Source organism: Sminthopsis crassicaudata, chromosome 1 (genome assembly GCF_048593235.1).
Source record: "Sminthopsis crassicaudata isolate SCR6 chromosome 1, ASM4859323v1, whole genome shotgun sequence".
In the NCBI taxonomy this organism is placed as follows: domain Eukaryota; kingdom Metazoa; phylum Chordata; class Mammalia; order Dasyuromorphia; family Dasyuridae; genus Sminthopsis; species Sminthopsis crassicaudata.
Window position 1 is genome coordinate 251,383,707 of NC_133617.1, and position 20,359 is coordinate 251,404,065.

The 20,359-nt window shown below is 34.3% G+C and overlaps 1 protein-coding gene across 2 annotated transcripts in view; it reads left to right on the forward strand.

Moving 5' to 3' along the window:
• Nucleotides 1-20,359, forward strand: part of SPIDR (scaffold protein involved in DNA repair) — a 537,804-nt gene that overhangs the window by 74,580 nt on the left and 442,865 nt on the right. The window lies entirely within an intron of this gene.

A 20,359-nucleotide genomic window follows, 5' to 3' on the forward strand; every position in this document is an offset into this window, starting at 1 on the left:
GCATCTGTATTTCTGATTGTTTATGAAAAGTGCTTAGTAAATTGCTTGGCAGATAGTAGAGTCTATGTAAATGCTTATTGTCTTTCCCTTTCCACCTTATTCAATAACCTTCTAATTATTTTTATATTATTTTATTTATTCAGTTATTTTTTGCTGAGGCAATTGGGATTAAATGACTTGTCCAGGGTCACACAGCTAGGAAGTATTAGATGGATAAATAATACTACATAGAAACATCAATGTAACAAAGGGACAAAACACCAAATTTGGAGTCAGGAGCTAAGCTGCTTTTGAATCTCAGTTCTGCACATTCTTGAAGAAGTTACTCAGCTGCTCTGTTCCTCAGTTTCCTCATTTACAAACAAGGATAAAAATACCTGTTATTTCCTTCATGAGGTTGTTAGAGTATTAAATGAAATGTAAACACTGCAGATTTGGACTGGAGAAGGAAAGAAAAAAAAAAGGAGGGGGAGAAGGAAGAAGAGGAAAAGAAAGGAGAAAGAAAAGAAGGAGGAAGAAGGAAAGGAGGAAGAGGAAGAGGAGAAAAAGGAAAATTAAATGAAAAAATTAGAGATAACCTCAAAGTAAAGGTTCTAATCTTAAAGAGGACCTGGAAAGACTTTTTGCATGAGATGAGATTTTAGAAAGAAGCCAGGAATTCTGGGAAGCAGAGATAAGAAAGTAAGGGATTCCATACATGGAAGGCAGCCAAATTAAAAAAATAAAATAAAAAGCTAAAGAACAAATAGCTTCAAACTTGAAGGAGTTTGCATATGACTGAGGGATTATAGTGTTTACACAAATTGTGATTACACAGAATTTTGATGAGAAAGAGATTCTAACATCTAGGGAGATCTGGAAAGGTTATCCTTAGGAAGTGACTCTTGAACTGAATTTGATGGAAGCTAAGAATTCCAAGAGATAGAAGTGAGAAAGGGGAGGGTCACTTTGTTTGAAATACAGTGAGAAAGCAACTGAACTAGATCACATTTGGGTAATTATTTAGCACCATGATTAAAACTTTATCATTAATGGCTCTATTCTACCATTAAAAAAAAAAAAAAAAAAACCAAGAAAACACACCGATTCTTTTAGATAGGCTATGAATCACGTAATATCCTTATCTCAAAAACTTAAAATTATAGATTATCCAAAGGAAAATGGAGAGTTGCTTGTTAGATATTGTCATGGGTAGCATGTTACATTGGGAAGCATGTTGTGTTTGGAGTACTATATTCTCATCTATAAAATAAAAGGATGAACCAGATGGCTTCAGAGCTCCTTTCCAGTTATAAATCTGATTTCTAAATAGTCAACAGTATTTTATTAATGATAGTGATCTGTACAGAAAGTAGTGAACAGGGCATTAATCAAGGATGTGGATAGCCAGAAAAACAAACAAACAAACTATGTTTTGATTTTTAAAAGTAAAGGCCAATAAACTGTCCTTAAATTTCTGAAAAAAATTCTTGAAAGGATCATTAAAGGGAATATTGATAAATGTCTAGAAAGAGAAATAATGCTTATAAAGATCCAGCATGACTCCACAAGAACAAGTCATGCCAGACTGACCTTTTGCCCCCTTATCTAATAACTATTTATTCCTTATCAAATCCCAACCTTGTCTCCACTACTCACCTTCCCCATTCCTGCCTTTGTGCTAGTAAAAGTTAGTGAAGTTGGAAAAGAACATAAAAACATATCAGCCAGGTCCACCACAAATCTCTGCTGTCTGTTCTTCATTGTTGAGCAGCAGTCCTTTTATTGACCTTATCCTTGCTTTTTCTTTTGTCATCATGCTCTCTCTACCACTTTATGCCTTTCTAAACTAGAGGACTTTTGTCTACCGAGAAAATAGAAGTAATCTGTTCCAGTTTACTCTTCTACCTTATAGCACAACTTAAGACCACTTTATGTTGTTATTTTCTCTTCTTTGGTTCCAATTTCTGAGGAAGAGATGACCATTCTCCTGGTTAAGACTAACCCTTCTATGTGTGCTCTTAATTCAATTCTGTCATATCTTTTATATTTTTATTTATTTTGTTAAATACTTCCCAATCACATGTAAAATTTAAACTAATTTTTTAAAAATGTAATTTTTTTGTATTAAAGCTTTTTATTTTCAAAACCTATGCACCAATACTTTTTCAACATTGATCCCTGCAAAACCTTGTGTTCCAAATTTTACTCTCTTTCCCATCACCCTCTCCCCTAGATGGCAAGTAATCCAATATATAATCCAACATGTTAAAATATATGTTAAATCCAATATGTATATATATCTTTGGTCACTGATCTTGCTGCACAAGAAAAATCAGATTAAAGAGGAAAAAAAATGAGGAAAAAAAAAAACAAAATGCAAAACAACAACAAAAAGAGTGAAAATGCTATGTTGTGTTCCCCACTCAGTTCCCATAGTCCTTTCTCTGGATGAAGATGGCTCTCTTCATCACAAGATCATTGGAACTGGACTCAATCATTTCATTTTTTAAGAGGCATTTTTAAAAACTTTGAATTCCAAATTTTCTCCCCCCTTCTTATCCCTCTTCCCTTATGAGAAGGTACACAATTTTATATTGATTATACATATAAAGTTATGTAAAACATATTTCCACATTAGCCATGTGGCAAAAGAAAACAAACCAAACAAATCAATAAAAGTAAAGAAAATACAAAAAAAAAAAAAAAGTGCTTTACTATGTATTTAGAATTCATCAGTTCTCTCTCTATAGGAGGATAGCATTTTTTATAAAGGATCCTTTGGAATTGTCTTGGATCATCATTTTGATCAGAGAAACTAAGTCTTTCACAATTGATCATTATTACAACGTCGTTGATACTGTGCACAGTGATCACCTGGATTTTTTTCATTTTACTTTGCAGCAGTTCATATAGATCTTGCCATGTTTTTTTCTGAAATTTCATCATTGGTTCTTATAACACAATAATCCATATACTATCATATACTACAACTTGTTTAGTCAGTTCTCAATTGATGGGCATCCTCTTGATTTCCATTTCTTTGCCACCAAAAAAAAAAAAAAAACTGCTATAAATATTTTAGTACAAACAGGTCTTTTTCCCTTTCTTTGATCTCTGGTATACAGATCCAGTGGTGATATTTCTGGGTCAAAGGATATATACAGAGGTTTTTTTTTTTTTTTTTTTAGCATTTTGGATGGAGTTTCAAATTGTTCTCTGGAATGGTTGGAGCATCTTTTCATATGGCTAGAAATAGTTTCAAGTAAATGGCATACCATTGAAAGGGTTGGTAAACATAGGTGCAGATCGTACAGTTATTAGAGTTGCCAGTTGGCCCAGTCATTGGCCAAAGATTAAGGCAGTCTCCTATATATCTGGCATAGGAGGATCAATAGCAGCTGAAATTAGTGCTACCCCTTTGAGATATCTGAAGGTGAAACAAGAGTTTTTAACTCCTTTTGTAGTTGAAAAAATCAACATCAATCTGTGGGGAAGAGACATCTTACAACAATTAGGATTACAATTGAGTACTTCAGCTTTTTAGGCAGGGCTGCTGTTGAAGGCCTGCCTGCACTCTCACCTGTTCCCATTCAATGAGAAACTGATATGGGTGAAACAGTGGCCCTTAACAAGTAAAAAAAATCACTCAGAATGAATTGTATGCAGTCATGCTAGCTCTTAGGTATTATCCAGGAGATATAAATATAATATCTGGCTCAGCTGGTGCAAAGAATTGCCACAGTCCAAATAAAATTTGTAGCCTCTAATATATATCAGCTCTTTAAGAAACTTCAAGAGCAAGTGAGAAAGCATCTAGGTAAGATTTATATCTTGCATGTCCCACTGTCATAGTAGACTTCCAGGTCCTATTTTTGATGGAAATTCAAAGGCAGATAGCCTTCTAACCATGTTAGCCAATACTCCTTTATTTCAGGCAGCCCAAGAATCTCATTCTAAATATCATCAGGCTGCTTGAGCTTTATGTTTGCAATTTGGGATAACAAAAGAGGATGCTAGGAGCATAGTAAAAGCCTGTACAGCTTGCCTTCCTTTCCACACTCTTATGCTCCCTCCAAGGAGGAACCTTTATGGTTTGAGACTCAATTAGATTTGGCAAATGTATGTGACCCATTATAAATCTTTTGGTTGTCTGTCTTTTATCCATGTTGTAGTAGACACCTTTTCACTTTTGCAATATCAGCAGCAAAAGAGACTCCCTGGGTGCTCACTGAATTCCTTATACAAGCTTTTGCAATTATGGGTATGCCACAAGCAATAAATATAGATAATAGCCCTGCATGTACTTCTAAACATTTTGCACACTTTTGTGCACAGTATAAGATTTTACACCCCATTGGTATACCCTTTAATCCTCAAGGACAGGCAGTAGTAGAGTGGAAAAACAGAGATATTACTACACTCCTCCAAAAACAGAAGAAAGGGGGAGCCCTAGAGAACTTCTAAATCTAGTTCTTTATACTATTAACTTCTTGATTTTTGACAAAGATGCACTGGCTCCAGCAGACAGGCTTCATAACCCACTGGAAGGGCAGTATCCAGTGTGAGCAGCTCCACTATCTTTAGATAATCGCCAGGTCATGTGGAGAGATCCAGAAAGTGGTGAATGGAAGGGACCAGATAGGTTACCTGCTTGGGGGAGAGGGTTTGCTTGTTTTTCTAGAGATGGAGAAGGAATCAGATGGGTGCCAACAAGCCATATTCACCTTGTCCATTGGAGAGAGACGGAGCAGACCCTTGATATGAAGGAGAAGACTCAAGAAACATCAGGTGGTTCCATCTCTGACTACAGATGCCACTGAAAAAGCATGGCTGTTAACCTAATGTATATGGCAATTGACTCATGAACATCAAAAATTGTCAGTGACACTGCTGCAGGACTTCAAAACCTGCAGGGATCGTTAGATTCCTTGACACATGAAGTGATGGACAATAGATTGGTTTTGGACTATCTGCTGGCTACTGAAGTAGTTGTATGTGTGATTATTTATATACCCTCCTAGTAGAACTTATGGACATGTATAATTCCTCATGTTGATTCATGTTGTTTGTTACATCACTTATAGCCTGTGCTATATTGCTGTGTACTTGTGTAATATCTCCCATGCTGATGGATTTATGTATATCTGTTTCGAGTAAGACTCTTCAGCCCAGAGAAAACCTGCTAACAATTTGACTCCCCACTTCCCTCTGGTACCCACCTCCCTTCCTGAGAAGTTAGGGGGGTCATGATCACCTCCCTTTGGTGTTCTCACCTCCCTTTCTGAGAAACCAGGGAGGGTGTGACCACCTGTGTTCTAACACAAAAGAAAGTGGGAGATGTAGAGGACCACAGATAGTGGGGAACTCTAGGAAATGTGTACTTGAAGCAAGGATACTTACAGCAGGGTGTTTACTCAGTGTGATTGATGAGATAATGGATATCTAGTTCACATACACTTAGTGTGATGTAATGATGTAATCACTCTTGTTGGCATATACTTAGTGTGATATGGTGATGTAATGGTTCTACAGTTGGCATATGCTCAGTGTGCTATAAGTGATGTAATTGTACTAAGGTATTTAAGGGTTGAGAGTACTTGAAATAGACAGACTCCATCCTTGACCATCCTCCTGATGAGTCTCCTACCTTCATCATTTCTTCACTAAGACCAAGGGTAAAGGTCTGAAACTCTAAGTAGGTGCACTAGAATCAGACAACCGAACACTTAAGGCTAATTACCTGTTGGACAATACTTTATTAGGATATGCTTGGAAAATGGCCCTTCTCACTATTCTTGGCTGGCTCAATCTTTTAGTATATACAGATAATTGTAGGAGGGATTGATGATGAGAGAAATTTTGAAAATCCCTTTTAAAAATTCATGCCAGCTATCTAGTAATTGGTTGGTTTTTTTCCCCTGAGGCTGGGGTTAAGTGACTTGCCCAGTGTCACACAGCTAGGAAATGTTAAGTGTCTGAGACCAGATTTTAATTCAGGTCCTCCTGAGTGCTGGTGCTCTATCCATTGCGCCACCTAGCTGCCCCCTTGTAATTGTTTTTTTTACAATTTCTTGATGAAATTGGAAATTTTTGATAGTCTATTAAACAAAGTGTTAAGTTCTATAATTGCTATATACTAGCATGGTGTGTTTGCCAAGCCAGAATGCTTTATGTTTTACTAAACTCCAATCAAATTTAAAAAAAAGGCTTCAAGTATAGACTAGTCAACATTTGCTTGGCTGGTTTGTTTTGTTTTGTTTTTTGAAAGATCAATCCACCTACATTTACAAAGTTTCAACTACAGATGATTGAACCCCAGGAAATGATTTTTGTTTCCATATCTATGAATGAAAATGTTTTATAAAGTCTTAGAGGGCTTGTGACTTGGAGTTACTAAAGGCCATATTCACACTTATTAACCTCAGTCCTTTAATTTATTTTAGAGGAAATTCTCTAAGCTTTCTCATTTCTGGCAATGGTATCACCATTCTTTCAGTCATTGAAGTTCATAGGCTTGGAGTCACCTTTAATTCCCCCTTCTCCTCCCCTTCAATCCCTGTATCTAATCAGTCACCAAGTTTTGTCTCTCCTACTTTGGAGACATCCTAGTCTATGTGGATGGGAAGCCCTTGTACTCTATCCACTGTACCACTTAACTGCCTCAACCAAATTGATATTCCTAATTTAGAGAAATCTACAATAAGTCCTTCTGGCCTCTAGGATAAAGCACCGAATCCCATTGTTTGCCAGTATGGCTTCTGTACATGCTCTTCCATACTTACTCCTTTCTAGTTGAACTGCCTTGGTAGCTGTTCCCTATATAGAACATTCCATCCTTTTGCACATGTCTCCTGTGCTTGGACAGCATTTCTTCCCCACCTCTGTCTTAAAATTTCCAGCTTTCTAGACAGCACACAACTCAAATGATCTCCTCTATTATTCCCTCTTGAAATTATTTTGTTTTGTCTATTCACTGTATTTATTTAATTTTTTAATGTTAAATTGTTTCCTAGGATTCACTGATCAGAGACTTTTCCATCTATTGTCCAGTTATGAGCTTCTTCTCACCTAGCTGAGCTGGTTCTTAAATAGTAGATTGATATAGCAGAACGGTTGTTTTCCTTTGAAACTCAGTTCACTAGCTACCTCCTATTTGAAAACTTTCTTGATCCTCCCAACTTATAAATCTTGCCCTCTGAAAAGTTACCCTCTGAAAATACATTTAGTATACGTATTTGTTTTGTACATATTTTAATCATACATGCATTATATAAATAAATGTTGATCTTTTCCAGTTTACTCCTTCATTCTTTTGGTAGAATTTAATCTCTTTGAGGATAAGGATTCAAGTAGAATGTTTGACTCATATCATGTGCTTAATAAATGATTAATTATATTTCAAAAACCTTTTGGTAGAATCTGCCATTTTGCAATCTAATATAATCTTTGAAAGTCTATGGTTAACTTTATGCCCAGGTGAGGTAATGGAATGAGAGTTTTATGGAGATATAGTTCATATTTACATATACACATTTACTATTTGTGATTAAATAGTTCAATAGTTGTATCTTTGCTTTGATGACATAATTCTACACTTATCTCTGATCTGTTTGATGCTATAGCCATAGTCACAAATAATTGTCTTCTTGTAATATCACTTGATATTCTTTATTATGCGTTTTGCAATACAATTTACAGAGCTTGTTTTAGCATGTTAAAATTTTTTGTGGTCATATGGCATCTCACCAGATAAGCTACTATCATACAGTGATTGAATCTAATTTTTTTTTTTTTGTATTTTGGCATAACAGTTATTAGGATAGTGAAATATACTAAGTAGAATAATACCTCTCTTGGTGAGGTATTTAGTTCTTGCATAGATCTAATTAAGTCCATCTGAAGTAAAGGTTCTTTCATTGAGATGCATTGACTTGCTTTTTTTAAAAAAAATGGTTAACTAGTTCAATAGAATTGATTTTATTTGTAGTCTCACATTTTATTCTATGCATTTAAAAATTTTTTTTTGAGAAGGGGTCTATAGTCTTCACTTGATTGCCAAGGAGTTCTTCAACCCCAAAAGGATGAGAATACCTGATTTAGAGATTTGGACTAAAAAAAAAAAAGCTAGTTATTAGGGTTAAATGTTAATGTATCAGGATGTAATTCACTAGTCATACATGTTGTTATTAACATGTGGGATTCTGTGCTTAGAGAGGGATATTATAATTTTTGAAGCCTTATGAGGCAGCTAGGTGGTGCTGAAGTCTGGAGTCAGTATGACCTATGTTCAAATCCAGCCACAGATGTTTAATACTTTGGTAAGTAACTTAAAACTTTTTGCCTCAGTTTCCTCAACTATAAAATGGGAATAATAAATAGTACCTACCTCCCTGGACTGTTTTCAGGATCAAATGAAATAATATTTATGAAGTGCCTAGCATAGTGCCAGGCACATAGCCAGTGTTATATAAATGCTTATTCCCTTCTTCCATGAAGTTCTTTGCAGATGGGATCTGTTTCTGGGACCCTTACTTTAAGCAGAAGTTGGCCTTAATATAGAAGTTCTTTTTAAAATGTTAGTTATATTACAGATTAACATTACATAACTCATGCCATCCAGCTTCAGAAGGGACCTTATTCTAACCTAATGGGGCTCATTTCCATGCATACTAAGGTATTAATTTTTTTTTAAATGGATCTCTGAAAACTTAACAGAAAAGACAACATGGGTTTAATAAAATGAATTAATGCTTTATTAAATTTATTAAGGCAAGTAAACCATGTATTTTTGTACAAGGAGAACCTAGCCACCCTAATGTATTTAAAATTTCAAGAAGTTTTCTATTTCTAAAACTGATTCTCTGACAGGATTCTCATACCAGAGAAAAGACAAAGTTATAATTATAACAGAAATGAGAAGAATTTTTTAATAATAATTTTTTATTTTCAAAATACATGAAAAGATAATTTTCTATATTCACCCTTGTAAAACCTTGTGTTCCAAATTTTTCTCCCTCCCTTCTCCCAGCCCCCTCCCTTAGACAGCAAGTAATTCAATGTAGGTTAAGCATGTGCAATTTGAGAAGAAATATAGATAAGAAGTAAAGGTTAAGGGTATTGTTGTTGGTTTTTCCAAGTATAAGTATATATACTCAGGATTCCTTATTGGGTGGGTCTTAAATAGCAAATACAGTGACGTTGCTACATTTTCATATAGTATTAATCTTTGTGGTATTAGACACCATATCAATTTAGGGAAATTGCCGTAAGCCATGAGTAGAGAGAACAATATATGAGCTTCAGTTAATATAATGCAGTTCAACTCAACTTTTTTTTCTTCAGTATTGTTTGGACTAAACCATTAAAGACCCTTCTAATTCTGATTTTCTAGGATTTTATGGTTCTCTGAACATTAAATTCTTTACAATCTAAAAGACATTGGATATTCAAAGATAAAAATAAAAAATAATCACATCCTTGAGATACTTATATTATACTGGGGAGTACAAGTAAGCAGATGAGTGAAAAAAAATTTTTTTTGAAACAGGAGAGAACAATGGCAATTAAAAGGGTAAGGTAAAGCTTCCTTCTCTTACTGTGTAACAAATGAACCAGATTTTGAAGACAGTTCAAGATCTTAAAAGATAGAGGCAGGAAATGCATTCAGTATTTGGGAAATAACTTTTGCAAAGACATGGAGGTAAGAAATAGAATTATGATTTTGAGGAATGTCAAGTAGTCCTGTTTGGCTGGAATACAAATGCAGAGATTATATGGAAGGCAGTAATGAAAAATTATAGTGGAAAGGTAGTCTGGAATCAGGTTTCTGCAGGTCCTTAAATACCTAAGAGAAGAATTTTTATTTTAACTAGAGACAATGAGGAACTATTGAAGGTATTTGAGCAATTCACTCGCAACTATGTAGAAAATGGATCAGATAAAGGGGAAATGGAAGTACCGAAATCCACTAGGAATCTCCTCCCTTTCTCTCTCTCTCTCTCTCTCTCTCTGTATTTCCTTCTCTGTCTCTCTCTGTCTCTGTCTCTCTCTGTCTGTCAGTCTCTCTCCCCTCCTTCCATCTATCCTTTTTGTACGTCTTTATTGTTTCCCTCAGTAGAATGTAAGCTTTTTTATATATTTTATCTTTGCAAATTACATGTAAAAACAATTTTTGGCATTCTTTTTTTTTTAATTGTGAATTTCAAATTCCTCTCTTCTCCCCTGATCCTTTCCTTTAGACATCAAGCAATTTGATATAGGTTATACATGTGCAGTGAAGCAAAACATAATTCCATATTAGTCGTGTTGTAAAAGAAAACACAGACATCCCCACAAAAACACACCAAAAAAGCCAAAGTTAAAAAAAAAATTAGTATGCTTCAATCTTCATTCAGACTTCATCAGTCTCTTCTCTGGAATGGATAACATTCCTTATAAGTCTTTTGGAATTGTCCTAAATCTTTGTATTGCTGAGAATGGCTAAGGCATTTATAATTCTTCATCATGCAATATTGCTGTTACTGTCTAGTTCTACTCATTTCACTTTGTTTCAGTTCATGTTTTTCTGAAAATGTCCTGTTCATCCTTTTTTAATAGCACCAGAGTATTCCGTCACCATCATATACCATAGTTTGTTTAGCCATTCCCCAATTGATGGGTATTTTCTCAATTTCCAATTCTTTGCAATTAAAAGAGAGCTGCTATAAATATTTTTGTACATATAGGATTTTTAAGAAAATATTTTTGAGACACAGACTTAGTAGTGGTATTGCTGGATCAAAAGATGTGCACAGTTTTATATCTCTTTGAGCATAGTTCCAAATTATTCTCCACAATGTTGGAATCAGTGTCCCAGTTTTTCTGCATCCCTTCCAACATTTGTCATTTTTCTTTTCTGTCATATGTGATAATCTGATAGTTGTGAAGTTGGTACCTCACATTTTTTATTTTAATTTACATTTCTCTAATAAATAGTGATTTAGAATATTTTTTCATATGAATACAGATAGCATTTATTTCTTTGAAAACTACATGTACATGCCTTTTGATTGTTGTAGTTGTAGTTTGTCCTTGAAGAAGTCCAATAACCATTTATCAATTGAGGAATAACTTCTAAATTTGTCTCAGTTCTCTATCTATTTGAGAAATTAGGTCTTTATTAGAGAAACTTGCTGTAAAATGTTTTTCTCCATTTTTCTGTTATCCTTCTAATCTTGACTACATTCTTTTTATTTGTGTAAAACCTTTTTAATTTAATATAATCAGAATTGTCTGTCTTATATTCTGTAATGTCCTTTATCTTGTTTGGTCATAAAGTTGTCACTAATCCATAGATCTGACAGGCAAACTATTTTATGCTCCCCTAATTTGTTTTATGTGTGAATAATGTTCCCATTTTAATCTTGTCTAGATATAGGGCATGAGATGTTAGTCTTTACCCAGTTTCTGCCCAAAGTGTTTTCCAAGAAAATTTTAAAAAATCAAATAATGAATTCTTGTCCTAAATCTTGAATCTTTGTATATAGCTTGCACATTAGATTACACTATGTATGGTGTATCCAATATATTCTATTCATCTACCAGGTTGCTTAATGATTACTGCTTTATAATATAGTTTGATAACTGATATGGCTATATTACATTCCTTCACAATTTTTTAAATTAATTCTTTTAAAAGTTTTATTTCTTATTCTTCCAGTTGAATTAATATTTCTCCAGTTATTTAGATCTGTATTTATTTCTATGAAAAGTGTTTTATAATTGTGTGTACATAGTTCCTGGGTTTTTCTTGGCAGGTAGGATCAAAGTATTTTACATTGTTTCTGTCTGTAGCTGTTGGACATTGTTGGAAGTATAAAGAAATACTGATGATTTATATAGATTAATTTTATATCCTGCATCTTTGCTAATGTTGTTAATTATTTCAAGTAGTTTTTAAATTGATTGTCCAGGATTCTTCCAATTTATCATTATGTCTTCTGTAAAAGAGTGGTAATTTTGTTTCTTTATTGCCTATTTTTATTCCTTCGATTTGCTTTTCTTCTCTTTTTGCTACAGCTAGTATTTCTAGTACAATATTGAATAATAATGTTGATTATCCACATAAACTCTTTTCTCCTGATCTTATTAGGAAGACAGTATAACAAATCCTTATTAAAGATAATGCTTGTTAATAGTTTTAGATAGATACTATTTATCAATTTAAGGAAACCTCCATTTATTCCTATATTTTACATTGTTTTTATTAGGAATGGGTATTGTATTTTCTTAAAAGTTTTTTCTATGGTTTTTGAAATAATCATAAGATTTCTATTGGTTTTGTAATTGATATTATCAATTGGTTTTCCTAATGTTAAATGATCCCTGAATTCCTGGTATAAATTCCACCTCATTATAATATATGATTTTTGTGATATATTGCTGTAATTTCCTTGATAGTATTTTATTTAAATTTTCTGTATTGTCATCAAGGAAATTGGCCAGTAGTTCTATTTTTGTTTTTGCAATTCCTAGTTTATTTTCATATTTGTATCATAAAATGTCATACTCCACCTATTTTTTTCTAAATAGTTTGTATATTATTGGAATTCATTGTTCTTTAAATATTTGGTAGAATTTATTTGTTAATTTATTTGGTCCTGGTTGTTTTTTGTTAATTCATTGATGGCTTGTTCAGAATATAAGCTTCTTGAGAGTAGAAACTATATTGCCTTTTTGTTCATATGATCTAATTTATACAACCTTTTAGATTAATCCTCAAGTTGTAAAAGTTGGACTAGAAATAAAATCTAAAAAAAAAAAAAAAAGTAAAGTATATTCTTTTTTTTTTTTTTTTGGAGTTGTTTCTTATAAATGAGTCTCAGGTATAAGTTCTTTCCAGTAAATAAACCCTTTTGCATTGAATTCATTGTGGCTTATTTTTTCTTAAATAGTGGGGGCAGAAGGACAGGACAACATAGTACATGGAGAGCTAGCCTGAAAGCCATCGAGGCATTTGACACATACTGGCCTTTGAAAGCTCTTTTTTTAAGTTGAAGGGAAGCATCTGTAGAAAGATCCCCCTAAGTCAGTGAAATCACAGGCCCAGCTCTAGCTTAAATTTTTCTTAAACTCTAAGCATCTCTCTTTTAATTTTTTTTTTTTCCTTTTAGCAATATACATGTTAAATGAACACAGATTAATCAGATAGGTACTTAATCATTGCCTTTGCTCTCTATGAATACTGTAAAAACACATAGAAAAGGAGGAATCACATCAGCCAAGTTGTGTGTAAAAACTTAACTGATTTTATTCCCAGAAAAAGCAAAAATATATTCTGTTCTTTTATTTATTATGGGAAATAATGAGATGAAAATTTTAGTGGTGAAGTGATAGCTATTTGTAAGCCCAGCATGTAGGTTGTTTTTTTTTGGGGGGGAGGGTAGTAAAATTACTTTCTGCCAGTAAAATGTTCAGTGCTATTTCTGGGCCTTAGGGAAGGATGACTAATATGCTTGTTAGAAAGGAGAAGGTGATGCTTATCTTGAAGACAAAGACCAAAGGTCTGTATACAGTTGGAGCTTTTGTTTCATTAGAAAATATGGTAACTGAGTAGGCTTTATATGCTTATTAAAGTTATTATTTAGTTATTTAGAAGAGGGAAAATTTCCTTTGAAGCCCTTTTTTATGCGCATTTTACCCAGGAAAGCAGCTGATCATTGTTAATAATCCTTTTGTGTTCTTTTGAAATACATCCCAGCTATTTACAGCTATTTAATTTTTTTGTTTGTTTGCTTTTTTTTTTTTTTTTTTTTTTTTTTTTTTTTTTGTCCTGTGTAGCACAGTCAAGCTAGAGGGAAATGTTAAATATGCCATAAGAAAAATGGCTTTCTAGATCAGAAAGTCTGCCCTGTTTGAGATCTCAATTGGAGCACACTTGAATAAGTTATTCCTTTACACTGGATTATGTAAGACTGAGCCTGACCTGATAACTCAAAGAGCAGTCTTGGATACTTTTTTCATTGTTTTTAGTCCCACAGCTTCAAAGAAAGTTTTTAGTTTTGTTACAGCAGAACAGAGGTCCCACTACTGGATGAAAAACTCTACTAATTGGTTAAATGTGTTCTTTTGTCTAATTACCAATTGGTAGCCCTAGCAGTTTCTCTAAAGTTCATGAGTGGAATTTTCAGCTGGAATCTTTCCATCCTTTATTTGCTCTTTCATTTCTAATATATTTGTGTCCTATGATCTGGATTGCAGAATTACTTTTAAAATGATTTTTCTTGGGAAGTGTTCTCCCAGTGTCACTCCAGGATCTGAAAAGAATATAATCAAGAGTTCTCTAATAACTTATTTGTAAACCTCAAATTTTGTGGTCTAGGCCTGTCTTAGATTAGAGTAGGGAAAGGCTTAAGGCAGTGACCAAACAGGTGACCCTTGCAGTAGACTAGGCTAGAGGTGAGGGACCTGTACAATGGTGGTGGTGGGAATAAGTTGGACAGAGGCTGCTAGGACTAGAAAATGAGATGTGTCATAAGAGTTATGGCTAACTGTTTGACACATCTACTCTAGTGTTCATTATACAATATCAAAGAGATTTAGAGAATCTCCCAGTATGCTAGGTGGACTCCTGTAGAAGATTGAAGCTGATATAGAGAAGAATCAAATATCTAAAGGGTCGATATGTATATCTTTAGAGAGAGTACTCACATTAATGAGATCCCAGATAGATCTAAATATTGAAGTACTTCCCTCCTCCTTCCCCCCTTTTTTTCCCCTGGGATTTTCCTGGCTTTTTCTTTTTTAATTAAAAAAAATGCTTTTTCCTGTTATTTGAGGGTTACTTGTTCAAATGAATTTGATTTGCAATCACATTCCCATCACCTATTGTCTGCTATCAGATCTGTAGAAATCTGATTTTGCTTCACCTCTGTGCCTTCCTTTTTCTTATCAGTTTATCAGTGCATTGGTTGTCTTTTGCTTCTCCTCTGTTTCAGAAAATCATAGAGAGAGAATAACCAGAGAGGAAAGAAACTATAGAAGACAAAAGACAAAGGCTTTTCAAAATAGAACTTGTAGCTTATGCAGAGGTATCAAACTCAGCTCCAAGTGTTAGTTAGTACCAGATTTAATTGAAATTATGTTGAATTTGGTTGAATAATGTTGAATTGAACTATTGGTCATTAAAAATTGTTGAATTTTTGAAATTGTTGAATGATTGAAAAATGTTGAATAAATAAATTTTAAAAAATACAACAGAGATAATGATAATTTGAGGCTTTTTCATGGCACTATGTGGCCAAAAAGGATCCATTTTTGTTTAAATTTGACATCACTTGAAGAGAGCCTTCTACACCCAGAACTAGTACGGTGAGGACTGAGTGTGGATCATAACATAATATTTTCACTTTTTTTGTTGTTTGCTTGCATTTGTTTCCTCATTTTTCCCTTTTTGATCTGATTTTTCTTGTGCAGAATATTAATTGTGGAAATATGTATAGAATTGCACATGTTTAACATATATTTTATTACTTGCTGTCTAGGGGTGGGGGAAGGGATGGAGAGAAAAATTTGGAACACAGGGATTTGCAGGGGTGAGTTGAAAATTATGCATATGTTTTGAAAATAAAAAGTTTTTAAAATAAAAAAAATTTACATCACTCATTTTTCAGCATCAAAAAGAATGTAAGAAACATTGCTTAGTCCCTTTAGAAACTCATATTCTAATGGGGGAGATTATATGCAAATGTTTGTGATGTTTGTGCATACAAGATAAATACAGTCTCATTTGGGAAGTCATGTTAGAGGGAAGGCTTTGACATGAGCTGTTGGGTGGGTCTGGTAAAGGCTTCTTGCAAAAGCTGCCGTTTGAGATGTGTTTTGAAGGCCAGGAAATTCCAGAAGTGAAGGGAGCTTGGGGGGCATTCTAAGGCACAGTCAGGGAAAAGCCAGAGTTTGGATGGAGTGTGCCGTTAGCAACAAGTAAGGCTGGTGTTGATGTACCAGAATATCTCCAATCCATAATAATGGGGCAGCTAGGTGTCTTAATGGATAAAAGTACAGGGCCTGGAGTCAGGAAGACTCATGTTCCTAATTTCAAATTCAGCTTCAGTCATTTAACTGACCCTGTTTGCTTCAGGTCCTATCTGTGAAATGAGCTAGAGAAGGAAATGGCAAACCATTCCAATATTTTTTGCCAAGAAAACTCCAAATCATTAGTGAAAATGACCCAACTATAAAATCCATTATCATTATCATCATTACCAATATTGCTGTATCCAGGTTCACACAGCTAGTATCATAGGGATGTAGTGGAGGAAAATAATATATAAAATAATTGGAAAAGGCTAGGTTTTGAAAGGCTTTAGTGATGATGGCATGTCAGACTGTGATTTTTAAAAAAGTCACTTTACAGCTAATGGAGGATAAATTAGAAGAATGAGCAGCTAGGTGTATAGCATTGATCTGGAATCAGAAAGATCTCAGGTGCCTACTAGCTGTCTGACCCTGACCAAGTCTGCCTCAGTTACCTCAGCTATAAAATGAGAATAATAGCACTATTTCCCAAGGTTATTGTGAGAGTCAAATGAAATCATAATTATAAAGCTCTTAGCATAATACTTGGCACTAATAAATGCTATATAAATATTAGCTATTAATATTATTATTGTGGATAGATTGGAGAGGGACTTGTCGATTAGAATGGAGAGATCACTTGGAAGGCTACTGTAATGGTTCTGGTATAAAAAGGATGAAACAGAAAAGATCATTGATTTGCATAAGACAGGGTTCATTGGTAATTTTCAAGCACAGTAATTGAAATTCTGAAGATTGCATGAGGAAGTAGCACCATTAGGTAAAGATTTTTAATATCTTTGAAAGTATGCTTATTAGGCAGACAGATCAGCTGTTGCCTTTTCTCTGTAGGATGCTTACAAACCATTGTACTTGCCTTGCTCCTATAGAGACCAGAAAATAGCCATGAAATATACCTGTTTCTGCAAATGAGTTAAGATTTCCCTGTTTCAGATAAGCAACAGCTGAGTGTGTTTAAAAGAATTCTAAGGCTAAGAAAATTTTAAAGTTTAAAGAGTACAGTGGTCATAAATTAGGATTGGGTACAAATTGAAATAGACTCACTTTTTCAGACACTTTGACTTATTATCTTTAACTTAACCATTTTGGTATTTTGGCTTTTTAATATATTATTTAACTGAACACTCAGCTATTTATAGTTTCTCCACATCAGGAAAAAAGTTTGAAGGAGTAAGAGGATTATATAGAGAATGGAAATGCCAGTGTTGGAGTGAGGTGAAGGGAAGGTTAGTGGTTCATGTCATGGGGGTCAAAAAGAAGGGATGACTAACGTTCTTACCCTTGTACATGTCTTTATAATCATTGAGGCTTAAAGATGATTTTCTGGTCTTCTGCATCTTATAAACCTACTCTGTTACCCGAAATGTTTCCAGGAGATTTGCGTTGCAAGGTGGTTGGATGAATAGTGTCTAATGTTCCACAAAAGTGATTAGATCTTTATGGCTTAATTTCCCCCAATACTTCATATTTTGTGGATTCAGATTTATAACAACAAAAATGTTCTTAAGCTTCGTGGCATTTTAAAACTGTATTTGAGACCACAAGTAGTTTCTTCATGTATCCTCTGAAGTTCTTAGGACACTTAATTCTCCCTCTCGACTTCCTCTTTGGCTAGCGGCTGCAATTTCCTCTACAGGAACAACTTCCCGCTGGTACTGTTCGGCTCTGCCACTTCTGTCTTGGATTACCCCAGTGTTTTTTATCTAAAGCCATAAATGAATTGCAACATTTGACCATTTCATCACAGAACAAATTGGGGAAGTCTAGCAGGAAATCACAAGTTGACCAGCCCAAATAAGAACTTTGTGTCTCTTGGTTGCTGTGTCATGATAAGCAGTTAGTGTTTGGAACAGCAGTTATGGAGTGATCCTTTTATGAAAGGATTGCTCTCTTTGGTGACACATGTTTGAGAGTCATTGCTTTGGAGAACTAAGATAATTCAAAGAGACGATGGGCACAGGAAAATGACCTTACTCCTAGCCTTCATCCATTCTTACCTTTATCCTACTGCCCCCATTCTTCTTTTTTCACCTTTTCCACATCAACATTTTCCTGGATATGGTATTTATTTAATTTTATTTTTACAAAGGCAAGCTATCACTTATAATACTGTAAGTTTAACTGAGCTTGACCCATAGTGATGACTAGTTCTGGTTTTTACTGAAGGTCATGTCCAGTTCCTTAAGTAATGCGTAACAGAGGTTTTCTCAGTGCATTTAAAAAAGTTTGCCTCTCTACAGTCATCTTACAGGAATCTGTACTTGTGACTATATTGGAAAAAACTTGTCTGCCATGTTTCCTTTTTCTGTTACCCTTTCTCTCTCATTTGTTTTTCCCCAAGTGCTTTTGCCTGGCAAGTTCATTATGTACTGTTGACCTCATCTTTTCTGTACAAGTGCCCTCACTAATCAGGAAGCATGATTACCTGCTGAAAACCTGAGTTTCTTGAAGCCAAAACAACATTCCAGAATGGTAGAGTTTCACCCATTAAGTTGCAGGACATGTGAAATCAGTCACTTTTTCTTTTACCTTTCTGGCAAGCTATGTTGTATAGAATTCAGGGTTAGAAGAACTGGACTTTTCAAATACAGAAGGAACCTCTTTGATTTCCTTCTGAATAAACTGTAGAAGTCAAAACCCAATTCCCATTATTATTCCTCTTAGAGATAAATTATTAATACCAGATCTTCCAAAGCTTAATGGAAAGATACCTTGTTAATAATTTTTGTGCAGTATTTTAACTTCTCTTACAGAATAGGCAATAAGTTTTTAGTAAAATATTTCATTAAATGCATTTAGCACCTTTGATCTAAAATTCAATTGTACTCCATTCTAATAGTCCTTAAAATATCTCCTTTATAAGAGAGGATAACTTTTAGATTAGGGTTGAGGTGGGAGGAGGAAGTAGAGGAAGGGAATATAGTACCTACTACATTCCAGATACTACATAAAGTGTTTTACAAAAATTATCACATAAGATCCCAATAATGATCCTGGGAGGTAAGTGCTGTTATTATCTCCATTTTACAGTTGGGGAAACTGAGGGAAACAAGTAAACTTATTTGCCCATCATTACACAACTAGTATATGTCTGAAGCTGGATTTGAACTCAAGTATTCCTGATTCCATGCCCAAAGTTCTATTCATTGGGCTATCTAGTTGCTTCTGTCCTACTATGAAAGTGTATGGTAGATAAATATTTATTATATCCTGTTAGGATTCTTATAAGGTGATAAGTCACTGGAATGAATAGAGACAATAATTATCTAATTCAGTATGATTAATCTGATCCTACAGGGAGATGTCATGGGCCAGAACTTGAAACAAGGTACTGAGTAGAATTAAGGAGACAATGGTTAAATCTAATTTAGCATTGATTTACTCTTACAACAAATAATGTTTCCTAATGATGAAATGATTGGTGTATACTCAATGGGCAATATATAAGCAGGAAGCTCTCAGAACTCTCGGGACTTTTGGGAGAACTTCAGAGAACTTTGAGAGAGGGCCAAGGAAGCTCCAGGAGATTCAGAATGAAGATTCATTTACACTTCAATCTTTGTGCTGGCTGGAGACATTTGGACAATAGCTGTCAGGGAACCAAAGAGAGAGGAAGGCCTCCAGAAAACTAGCCGAGCCCCAAGTGAAGGAGATAAGATTTTGGAAGAGACAATAAAGGATCTGGACTTTAACTCCAGGCTGCATTTTGAGGTGATTATTGAAACTGAACTGAAACTAAGGCTGCCTCCAAAAGCTCCCCAAGAAACCTGGTCACAGAGAACGATTACAATTTAGAGAATTGTATATATATATATATATATATATATATATATATATATATATAGAATTGTATATATAGAGAATATATCCTGCCAGAAGAGTATAGTATAATAGTAGAGAGAGCCCTGGTTTAGATTACTTTTTCCTTATTATCCCTGAGGTATTTGGCAAGTCACTTAATCTGTTTGAGTCTGTTTCATCATTATCTGTACAATGAAGAGATTAGAACTAGGCAACACTGAAGTTTTTTCCTGGTTCTAAATTCTACAATTCTTGTGAATTAGTAATTTTTTGGTCAGAACTCTTTTTCTCCACCCAATAGTATTTATTTTCCCCAATACATGTTAAAATAACTTTTAACATTCATTTTTGTAAGCTTTTGTGTTCCAAATTTTTCCTCCCTCCATCCCTTACTTCTCCCCTCCCTAAGACAGCAAGCAGTCTGATATAGGTTATACATGTATAATCCTTTTGAACATATTTCCATATTTGTCATATTGTACAAGAAAGATCAAATCAAAAG